This window comes from Opisthorchis viverrini (assembly GCF_000715545.1).
Source record: "Opisthorchis viverrini unplaced genomic scaffold opera_v5_335, whole genome shotgun sequence".
Classification (NCBI taxonomy): Eukaryota; Metazoa; Platyhelminthes; class Trematoda; order Opisthorchiida; family Opisthorchiidae; genus Opisthorchis; species Opisthorchis viverrini.
In genome coordinates this window covers 285,239-296,660 of record NW_008751990.1, presented here as the reverse complement: position 1 = coordinate 296,660, position 11,422 = coordinate 285,239, and positions in this window count along the sequence as shown.

Here is an 11,422-nt window from a genome sequence, read left to right as displayed (position 1 = left end):
ATGACACTGTCACACCCAGTGAGATGGCACTCCTGCAACTATTTTCTTCAGAATCTCGACCGCAACCCCTCGCCCACTCAAGCCTGTAGTCGCAACTACGAGCAAATTTTTCATCCGGCCCCGTCTCTGGGAAGTGTTCTTCCGTACCCGATGAATTTTTGCTCAGATATGGCTAGCCTGGTATTTCTGCTGCAATTTCGGCTTGCCTCCTCCACAAGTTCAAATCCATATACGGTGTTGGGTTCGCCACATGTGTTAGCAACTTGCCCCCATCAAACCTATCCCGCACCTGACTTTCCTACAACAGTGTAACCAGTGAGTCTGCTTAGTTTAAGGCTAGGCCGCATTTTTGAGACAAGACTCGCCATGTGCCTCCAATTTGAATTATCCGATCTCCATCTCCACTTTTGCTTGTTGTGACTCCGGCCATTTACCTAACCACCCAAGGTCACTCCTGGCCAGCAATGGTTTTCTGCCTTGGTTCATGCCAGCTGGCTATTTCCTGAACTAGTCGGACCTCATGCCCATTGTTCCCAACGAGTTGAGAAAGAAGCTTATTATTACTATTTCATCCGATACTCCCCACGTTTTACGACATTGTCCTCTTTTTGTGCGGTCCGCACCCCTACAAGTCTCCGCTACAACAGTGTAACCAGTGAGTCTGCTTAGTTTAAGGCTAAGCCGCATTTTTGAGACAAGACTCGCCATGTGCCTCCAATTTGAATTATCCGATCTCCATCTCCACTTTTGCTTGTTGTGACTCCGGCCATTTACCTAACCACCCAAGGTCACTCCTGGCCAGCAATGGTTTTCTGCCTTGGTTCATGCCAGCTGGCTATTTCCTGAACTAGTCGGACCTCATGCCCATTGTTCCCAACGAGTTGAGAAAGAAACTTATTATTACTATTTCATCCGATACTCCCCACGTTTTATGACATTGTCCTCTTTTTGTGCGGTCCGCACCCCTACAAGTCCCCGAGTCATGCTTCATTCTGACTGTAAAACTATGATCATGCCAGACGATATGCCACCCACAAGTTGGGAATAAACATTATTATTATTATTAAAGAAAGTCAGTAAGAGCTCGGCGCAAACGATTGTAGCCATATCTGAATATGAGAAACTTGCAAATGAGATGCACAACTTACTTACTAGCCAGTTGTGCAATTTATAATGAAGTTAGTTAGCGACCGTGGAGGTGTAAGCTGACTGTTTGTAAAACCCTGTTAGAAGTTTATGTAACTTCGCTTTTAAATAACGTGATAGGGACTGGTCAGCAAGCAAGCATTTTAAAGCTAAGTTAAACAAATACCGGAACTTTCTAGGGCAAAATAGGGCGTAAGAAAGCAATCACACGCGGTCCACTACCGCTCGCACAGACCAGACTACTGAGCATAGTTTCATCTTTATCCCGTTCCGTTTAACCACTTGTTGTAACCGCCCTAACTGTAACCAACTTTTAGCTTTTCCCCTATTAAAGGACTATATCCTGTCTGATGACTTCCACAACTCTCCAGGCCCTATTGGTCTCAACCCATTTCATCTTCTTCTCAAGCTTCGACCTGCGGCAATACGTGCTATGGACTTGGCCGTTATCTACTCCATTCGATCTGTGCATTACAAGAATCCTTGACCGGACAAAAAGTAAAATAAATACCAAATACGATATTAAATTGGTGGTGCTCTCCTTACGGAATCCAATCGCAAATCCACAACACTCCCTGCTAACAGAGCTAAACATCCCGAACGATCTATCTCACGACGCCCGTCACGGGCTGTCCGAAAACTGAAGTATCTCAGTGTCATGACGCACGGTGCTGCAATATCCAGTTTGATAGCATACCCACAAATGTTCACCACCTGCTTTGACTGCGCCCACTTGCTCATCCGTTCCCTTACCTGCAACCACAATCAAAATCTTCATCTGGCCCCAGCCACCTCCGCAGATGTTCATTACAATCTAATGAGCCTTCCACTGCATCTAAACATCGCGATGTCCTTTACTTTGTGCACTTCACCAAGTAAGTCATTGCCCGTGCAGTTCGCGTTCCGTCCTGTGCGGCTGCGTAAACTCCTTATGCCGAGGAACTTTTACAGCCTAACCCGCTTCAGTTTCCTACAACCAGTATCCGTACTGCATATCCCACACTCCACCAGCTCCATTTACGCTTTTTGTCGCCCTGGCCGTACGCCCAACAGCCCAAGTCCATGAATCCTCAGAGACGGTCTAAGTCTAGTTGAAATTAGCCGGTCAGGTCGTGGCAGTTCTGCTGCCTCACCAGATCCATTATTCTGGTTCACCATTCTATGCAGTTTTACGTCTTTTTTATAGCGTACCAGACAGAAAGTCTCCCTATATGCCTCGGTCGTATTGTTTCTGCCTGTCACCTTCAAATCTTAACGGTCCTATCTTATCTCAGCTGATATGTTCCGTATAAGAAAGTAAGAGCCCTAATAATTTCGGCTACTAACCTATGCCGCCCTTGGCGCGACCAAGTCCACTTCGGATAGTACCCACTGCCTATGTCACCGTCTTTTTTCCACGGAATTTTCAGTACCCACGAACCCCACCAGTCAAGCTCTTATCTGACTGTAACAGTATGATCATGTCTGAAGGAATGCCACCCACTAGTTGGGATTAAACATTATTAATGCATGCGGGGAAAGACAAGCAAACATTTAGATGCTGCAGTAAATAGTGGTATGCTGACCGAGAGTACGGATGGTGTCCTGATATTAAGTACTACGTGGGAAGAAGTGCTAATTAATCCTGGAAGTGAATCAAAGGTATTAAAAGTTGAAAGCATTTATGGACAAATGGTGTGAGAAAAGCATGAAGTGCATGGTGTTTTTTCATGTATGGACGATGAGGTGACTAAGCACGGTGAAGTTACAAACTAGAGAATTGCGTAAGAGACGTTGCACATGCGACAGTATTTTTTACTCTGCTTTAATCCGTGATTTGAATGCAAAGACGCATAACCTGCAATATAAGCTAGAGCTCAGAGCAAGCATAAGACAATGACACGAGCGTCCGACAACAGCTGGTGCTTCTTCGATTTTCTGTGCAGTTTTTGAAGTTAGTAAGCCTATCGCTCTAGTTTGTGGGTTGCCGGAGTTGCTCTCGTTGTGTTTTGTCACAATGGAAATTAGAGGGAAGGAGTGGTGGTACGTGAAAAAGGGTTACTTGAGCACGGATGCAGGGTCAGTCGGTGTCCACTTATCACTGGATGAAAGAGCGAATGAAGGAAAAAGTAGGCAGAAGGTGTATTATGGGCAGAAGATGTATTGTAGGCAGAGGTGTATTATCAGGTAAATCATGGATTTGGCATGCGACTCAAGACAGAGTTCTTGACAGATCAGTCTTTATTACGTCGCTCTTGGCAGCAACAGGTTTTAAATTAATTCGAGCCAATCGGCTCCATCACTGAACTAGTCGTACCCTACTCCCCGCTGCTATTCGTTTTTGGTTTCCACAACCACGATGACTTATCAGGGGATAAACAAGTCTCCTTGTTTGTGTCTTCCTCCCCGTTGTGTTGTTGCCTGCCGCATTCCAATTGTACCGTCCCAATCATGCCTCATTTGGCATATTCAGTTCAAGTTGGTGAATAAACATATTATTCTTATAATGCTTTACAAGATAGCGCTGGGGTCAGCATGTGGACGGCCGCCTAAAGTGGCAAGCGGCCAGATGTGGCTTACACTTCAGTAGCAAGAAGATATTATTCTAGTTAAAAATCGATGATCGCGGTTTGGGTGGGAAAGCAGATAATGTCAACAAACGACTGGCTTGAACATATGGGTAAAAGTTTCTGAACTTTCACTGGCAAGACGGTGTGCCGTCTCGGTCACAACCGGTTGAGTAGTTTTTGACAGATCAGTGTAGCAAGCAAATATACATGGCATGTGAGCCTCCGGTGCCCAGCGCCATGGATGTGGTGCAAGTGCCTCTGCAACGTAATAAGTTGATCGGTGCTCATCTGGAGACCAGCTGGGGAGATGGGTCAGTCAATCGTGGTGGTGTATAGGGTTTTAAAGGAATTTGAGAAGGCACACAGACCGCTGGTAACACATCTCACGAGCTATCTGTTAGAAATTGGATAGAAGGTGTATATTTGAAGACAAGTTTCCATTTAGGGACTTCGGTGAACAGCGGCATGCTGGAAAGTGATGGGCGATTGTCTAGTGGTACGTGTTGTGCAGTAGAAAGTGCTGGACTAATTTCAGCTGATGAATGCTACAAGATGCGCCAAAAATGCGCTTCCAAAATACCTGGCCCTACGCCTTCGAGCTCTCCGTCAGTTTCATTCGGTACATCCCGGAATAAACCGAATGAAGTCACTCGCCCGTAGTTACGCTTACTGGCCACACATGGATCGCGATATCTCTGACTACGTCAGAGACTGCTCAAAGTGTCAACAGGCCGCGAAGAACCCTCCACGCTTTCCGCCAGCTGTCTGGCCTCGACCCGAACGCCCTTGGTGCCGGGTGCATATCGACTACGCTGGCCCAATTAATGGAGTGACATATCTCACCTTGATTGATGCCTTCTCCAAATGGCCAGAAGTTGTGCCTGTCGTCCCAACAACGACAACGAACACTACACGAGCATTGTCACAGCTCTTCAGCCAGCACGGCCTACCGGAGACTTTGGTATCAGACAACGGATCACAGTTCTGCTCCAGCTGTTTCCAAGAGTTCTGCCGGGAAAACGCCATCACGCACGTCCGTTCGCCACCATACCACCCGCAGTCCAACGGGCAGGCGGAACGTTTCGTCGATACGTTCAAGCGGGCGCTGCTCAAGTCTCGAGGGGAGGGGACACCCGTCGAAGTTCTCCAGAGATTTCTTTTGGTTTATCGGACCACTCCAAATGAATCTCTAGAAGATCGGAAGTCACCCGCCGAAGCGCTCATGGGCCGGAAATTGCGAACTACCAATTCGGCCATGTGTCCGGCACCGACCTGACGTGAACACAAAACCGGCCCAGTTTCAAGTATGAAAGCTTTTTTGCCCGAGACTATCGACCAAGACACGAACACTGGATCGCGGGACATATGTTACGAAAACGCGGCAGCGTAATGTACGACGTCTCTGTGGGCCAAGACATCTGGACTCGACACAGTAAGGATTCAGTTGAGCCGCTTGCCATCATTCTCAGGTATGTTTTAAAACTTGTCAACCATACCACAGATCGTAGAAGTTTAAACCAATCGGAACACCTTTTCATTAAAAGATGCAACCCAGTTGGTTCCGAAGCAGCGGTCACGCTAACCGAAGCACGTTTCGTCTTCAATTCTATTCCTTCTGGTATGGAATTTGGTTCGTAGCGTGGCCACTGGGCCTCAGACGCTTCCAGAAAGACCGGCCCCTTGAACCAATATCGAAGAGCAGTCAGAGGACTTACTCCTCTAGAGGCTAAGTCTGCCGGATTATCCTCACTCGTTACGTGACGCCAATCACCGGGTGACAACTGATGAATCGTAGAGATTCTGTTCGCACAAAGGCACTATAGCGAGTGGCATTGTTCCGTATATAGTGAAGCACTATGGTTGAATCCGTCCAGTAAGTTGTCCTTGTGAACGCAAATCCTGCTTCTTTCCGCAGTTCTTCCGCCACCTTTGCGGCTAGTCGCGCGGCATTCAACTCAAGCCTCGGCACTGTCACAGATTTCAAAGGTGCCACTCTAGACTTGGCGTATATCAGCGTGCATGTGAATTTCTCGGGTTCGACGCACCAGCGACAATATCCAACCACACCATATCCCACTTCAGAGGCGTCACTGAACATATGCAAGTCTACATTTGCATCATAAATGTGAACAGGTTTTACGCAACGGGGTATCTTTAGTTCGCCTAATGACTTCATACTTTCCAACCATCTCTGCCACTCCTCTGAGTCCTCATCGCTCAGTTTATCATCTGTAAGTAATTGCTTCTTACACAGCTTTTGTAACAGTATTTTAGCTGGCAGAAGCAAAGGAGCTACTAAACCCAAGGGATCAAACAGGGAGATCGAAGCTCAGTTTTTCATCCCAATGTAATTGCTTTATACACAGCTTTTGTAGCAGTATTTAACCTGGTAAAAGCAAAGGGGCTACCAAACTCAAGGGATCAAACAGGGAGGAGATCGAAGATAGTATTCCTCGTCGAGTGAGCGGTCGATCGGGAAAAACAAAGGTGAAGCGAAATTCATCTGCTTTAGTATCCCATTGTAAACCCAACGTCCTTTCGACTGTCTGAAAGGCTTCAATGAAAAGCACTGATGACAAGACATCTGACTCACACACCTCACTCAAGAGAGATTCTCTGTTGCATATCCATCTTCTTAAGTGGAAACCGCCCTTCGATAAAACTCGACTTAGTTCACGCACAAATCTTTGAGCCACGCTCAAATCCGGAAATGATTCTAAACAATCGTCAACGTAGAAATATCTATCTACTAGTTATTTCACTTCAGTTATGCAATTCAATCCCCAGTCTGAGATTGTCTTTCTCAAGGCAAAATTGGCACAAAATGGTGAGAACGTGGCGCCAAACGGATGAGATGACATTCGGAATTGCTTGGGTTCACTGGTCAAGTGTTCCGAGTCCCACTATACACACGTAATGTACCCCTGTCACCATCGGGAACCTTTACTTGCATGAACATTTCAGAAAGGTCTGTAGCCACAGCCACATAATCACTCCGGAAGCGCAAGAGAACTCCCAACAAATTCGCAGTAGTGTCGGGACCTTGGTACAATCTATCGTTTAGGGATACGCCCTCAAACTTGGCAGCGCAATCCAAGATAGCTTGCAGCTTTTGTGGTTTCTTCGGGTTCAAAGCGGGGTGATGAGGTAGATACCACTTCCTTTCGTCCCCTGATTTAGATTGATGGGTGGATACAGGTTCGAGGTAGCCCTTAATGATGCTATCGTTCATGCGTTCGCTGTGTCGCGCTAAATTAGTCAGATCCTTTGCAAAACGCCTCCTCATATATTGTAATCGAGAATGGGCTAGACGATAGTTGTCAGGAAGTCTTTCAGCCGTTCTCCACGGTAATGGTACTTCGTAATGACCATCCTTGAACACTGAAGACTCTTCGACAATTCGAAGCGCTTCTTTGTCTTGGACACTTTGGCATACGCCCGGAGTCTCTAAATAATTGAAATCAGCCTCATACAGAGCTTCTAGATGAGTAATGATGTCATCATCTTTCGTACTTACATGGTGCACATGTCTCCAAACACTATGTCCTGTAGACAACGGACCAAGTAGTACCAACCCAAAGGTGTCTTTACAGCGTAGGGTTCCTTCTGCTTGCCCAACCTTTTCTCAATAGACCAGTGTGCCTCTGGAACATTTTCTCCTATCAATATTTTCACACGCTTATCTGGAAGCTCCACAAAGGTAGTGTCCTTTAAGTGATCATATTGGCTAGCTATCTTCGTTGGGCTCATGACCGGTGGGCTGATATGCAGAGAGCGTATTCCAAAGGCTTGTTCAGCCGCTACGGTCTTACATGAATCTACAGGTTCAAACTCGATTCTGAGACTTACATCCTCTACAGTAGAGGTCCCACTCACTTTTGATAAATTCGAAGTTGTTAGAGTGCCGGTCAGACCAACCTCCTCAAGCAAGTCCTTCGTAACCAATGTTACGTCCGACCCACTATCCAACAATGCGTGCGTGAGAATGCTGCCTTGCGGCCATTCACACGAACCGGTTCGATGTCAAGGCCGGTTCTTGATTCCGTCTGAGATGTCGAGTTGCACAAACGCCATCTTGCTTGCATTGGTAAGTCAGTAAACCCACGACATTGCGTCAGCTCATGCCTTCTGTCGCAGAAGGGGCACGAGTCATCGGTTCCCTTCTGAACGGCGAATACACTATGGCGCCTTTCGTTGCCTACCCAATGATGCTGCGTTTGAGGACGATGGTGCTCTGAGCCTATGGTAAGCATACCGTAGCGACTTCGAGCAGTGCGGGCCTCTTGAGAAACGAAGTTGCATAGGTCAGAGAAACCTATCTGTTTTCCAAGGTTGTCCATAGAGTCAGCCAACCTTGCCCAGTTTCGACGAGCATCCTTCGATACGCTCTATGGTCGAGACGGAATTCATATCACTAGTGTGATTCATCTGATTTAGAGCAACGTGATAGTTTTGAAGATTTATCGACAAACGANCTCAGAGCAACGTGACAGTTTTGAAGATTTAACGGCAAACGGGACAATGAATCTGCATCGTCATGCAACAGTTTCAATTTCTTGAACAGATCGTCCAGTATGGCTCTGGCCACCATATGTTCTCTCCCAAAGAGATCCCTAAGTATTTCTCCCGCTCTGTCGTAAGCAATCTCGGGAGGCAACATTACGCACTCAGCCACGGCTGCCTCCACAGGACCTCTGCAGTAATTGATCAAATATAGCATCATCTGTCCACTATCTTGCACTCTATCCTCTGTGTAATATTGGAACTGTTGAATAAATTTCCAATAGCACCTTGGGTTGCCATCGAAAGCCTCTAAGTCCACTCCAGGTAGGTCCGCCTTAACCAGGCAAGAGGTCGGTTGGACCGCTGGTGCCTCACATATGGGTGTGCAACTTACAATCCCCGCTAGGTAATCCTTTACCCTGCCTTGCAGGTCAACCTGCACGTCAACAATGGAATCATCGTCCGAATCCAGCTCTAACTCCGCTAGACGCACCTGATTACGCGCCCGCATAAGCTGCAAATCTTTCTCCATTTCCTCTGCCTTAATCTGCTCTCGCAATAACGCAACTGACTTTATTTTTCTGCTGTATTTTTTTGCTTAGATGAGTCAGAGCAAGGAGATGAACCAATAGCTAAAGGATTGCCAGAAAGGCCGACTTGCCTCGATTCCTCCAGTAGATGCAGATCCATTGACGGGGCTTTCTACATCTTCTCCGAGGTCGTAGACCGTGGAGTACTGGATCCGTACACCGTTGAGTACTGGAACCGTTATGGCTATCTGCTTTCCGAGTTTGAGTCACGCGCGATGGTCAGCTTATGACTTAGAGAGACCTTATCGAGCGGAGAATAGTCTCAGGGCGGGTTGAGTGCGGTTATTGTTCGGGTGTTCCAAATAAATGCAAGAAGTGGGTGAAACGCTAAGGATGGCCATGTGTCCAAAACTATTTTAAAAACACCTGCCCCCGATATTCGAGATTCGCGAATTTGGTACCGTAGCAGTCAACGTGGATAGTCATAAAGATTTGACAAGGTCATCACGGCATCCCGTATAGTTCCATTGGCATTATTGGATGTTTTTTTCAGTGGTTCACCCCCTAATAATATGAACCACTGGGGTGGACACTGTTGAGGCGCTGATGAGGATCGACCATCTATACCATTGATCACTAAGCGAGGTTAGAAGGAGCATGTTGAGCCCGATTTTTTCCTTGTGGAACTTAAGCGCCGGCATCAGTGCTGTTTCCTAAGTTAACTCCCTCCTTTTTCACAGACCATGTGCAATCTGCATACAGACTTCAGCCACCCACTGAAACTCGCGTTTCGCTTTATCCAAAAACATTGGGACTATGACTCTCTGACTAAATGCATCAGACCAAAGCATCTCCTCCGCCAAGTCGCTAATAATCTCACTCTGACGCCCCCTTCCTTCTGTGATACAAGACCTTGGTCTCGACCAATATTGCATCCCTAGGATTTTTCGGCATGTCCGGCTCAAAACTGGTGTTGAAAACAGGCTCTGATTGCTAAGACCGCGCCACCTTTACAAGAAAGATTCAAGGACCACAATTTTATGCGGCGCACACGATCAATAATGGAGGCGAGCCCTTCATTCCCTCCATTTACACTCAGAGATGTGAGCTAGCAAGTGAATGCTCCCTGCGCTCATTGTCCAAAGTGTTCCCGAGATCCCGAGTTTAGCTTCTCTTCTTCTACATAGGACTGGATCTTTAACCGTTGTAGATAGATGAATAAGGCCAATTCTGACTTTTCACGCCTAAGTTTTCACGCATAAACCGCCGAATGGGTATCACGGAATGGATATTCAACGGGTTTCTTTTTGAGTCTCCACTATTTCTAGGTTTAATGAACGAAGTGCTCGATAATGTCTTTGCCTTTGGACTTATCGCCGCTATCAGATTCCTGGAGAGAAATGGGGTGGTCCACGACCACATCAAGTTCGAAGAAATCTAATGGCGGTTTACGTCTGGTCCGTGGAAATCCATTCACCTTTCAATAAAGACCAGCATAATATGTTGCTCATTCGCTGCTCCGAAACTGCCAAACAAAATGGGCACTCAAAAACACGCACCATCAAACAGAAAATAACTCCGGGAACTGCCGCTTAATCTGATCTTGGTGGCGACATACAATGCGCTCTACACTACACCCTACACACATGAGTCGGCAGAGAAAAGTATAACGCTCTGGTTCATGAGCTTCACAACCTACCCCACACGAAAGATTCAGCCAGGAAGCGCCATGGTCTATAGTGCTAACTTATCTTAACGTTTAATTCCTGATTGGATCGTGTCGCTCACTGTTTAAGTTTGTAGATATTAGCAAGCTTGGGCGTTAACTGCTGGGACTGACCCACCATCACAGTCACCTACAATGTCGTCGCCACTTCATTCTTCACATCGCCGGACTATGTTGTAGTGGTCCGGCTACAAGATAAGTTACTCTACAAGGAGCGTGTGGCAATGAAATAAAAATAATAACGCCAGACTGAGTACACAGTATTAAGGCGGCCAGATTGAACAGACTCACTAAGAATTGTTCTCTTTAGAATAGTTCTTCGTTGGCCCAGGTTACTGAATGAATATTAATCCAATCATGATTCTCCAGGGGTCTTCTTCTGAACGGTCCCCACATAAAAGTGATTCCGAACTTAGTCTAAAATTCTGTGATACCACAGTTAGCTTATGAGCCCCGCGAATGACCGCCGCAAACGCGAGCGAAATCAGAAGAGTTGAAGTACGTGACCACGTTTTGTATTGCGTGAAATTGTACAAGTTCGCGGTTTTTGTAGTTTTTTGTATTCAAACAAGAAACGTTTAAGCGATTGGCCAAATTAGTAGTGGTTTAATGGAAGGAAAGGAAAGATGCGATACACCACATTGGGTCTAGCTACCTACTGATGTGATGTGGGCGGTATTTGAGACACCCTTCGTGTTATTGACTGATATACCTCCCAGGACGTTATTTTTGCACAAAAATCTACGGCAACACCTTAGCCATTTACGGATACCTTGTCGTATCTAGTGGGTCGGATGAACTCAGTGGCCTGGGGCCCACTAGCCGCACAGTGCGCTTAGGTATAAAGCTTCCATGAGTGGAGTTGAAACTTTGCGCCAAAATGTTGCATTTTGTTGCCCACCTGCTCAAACCGGAAACCATAGTAATCTGCGTTCATATTTTTGCAGCTCACCAAACTTCTTCGCTCA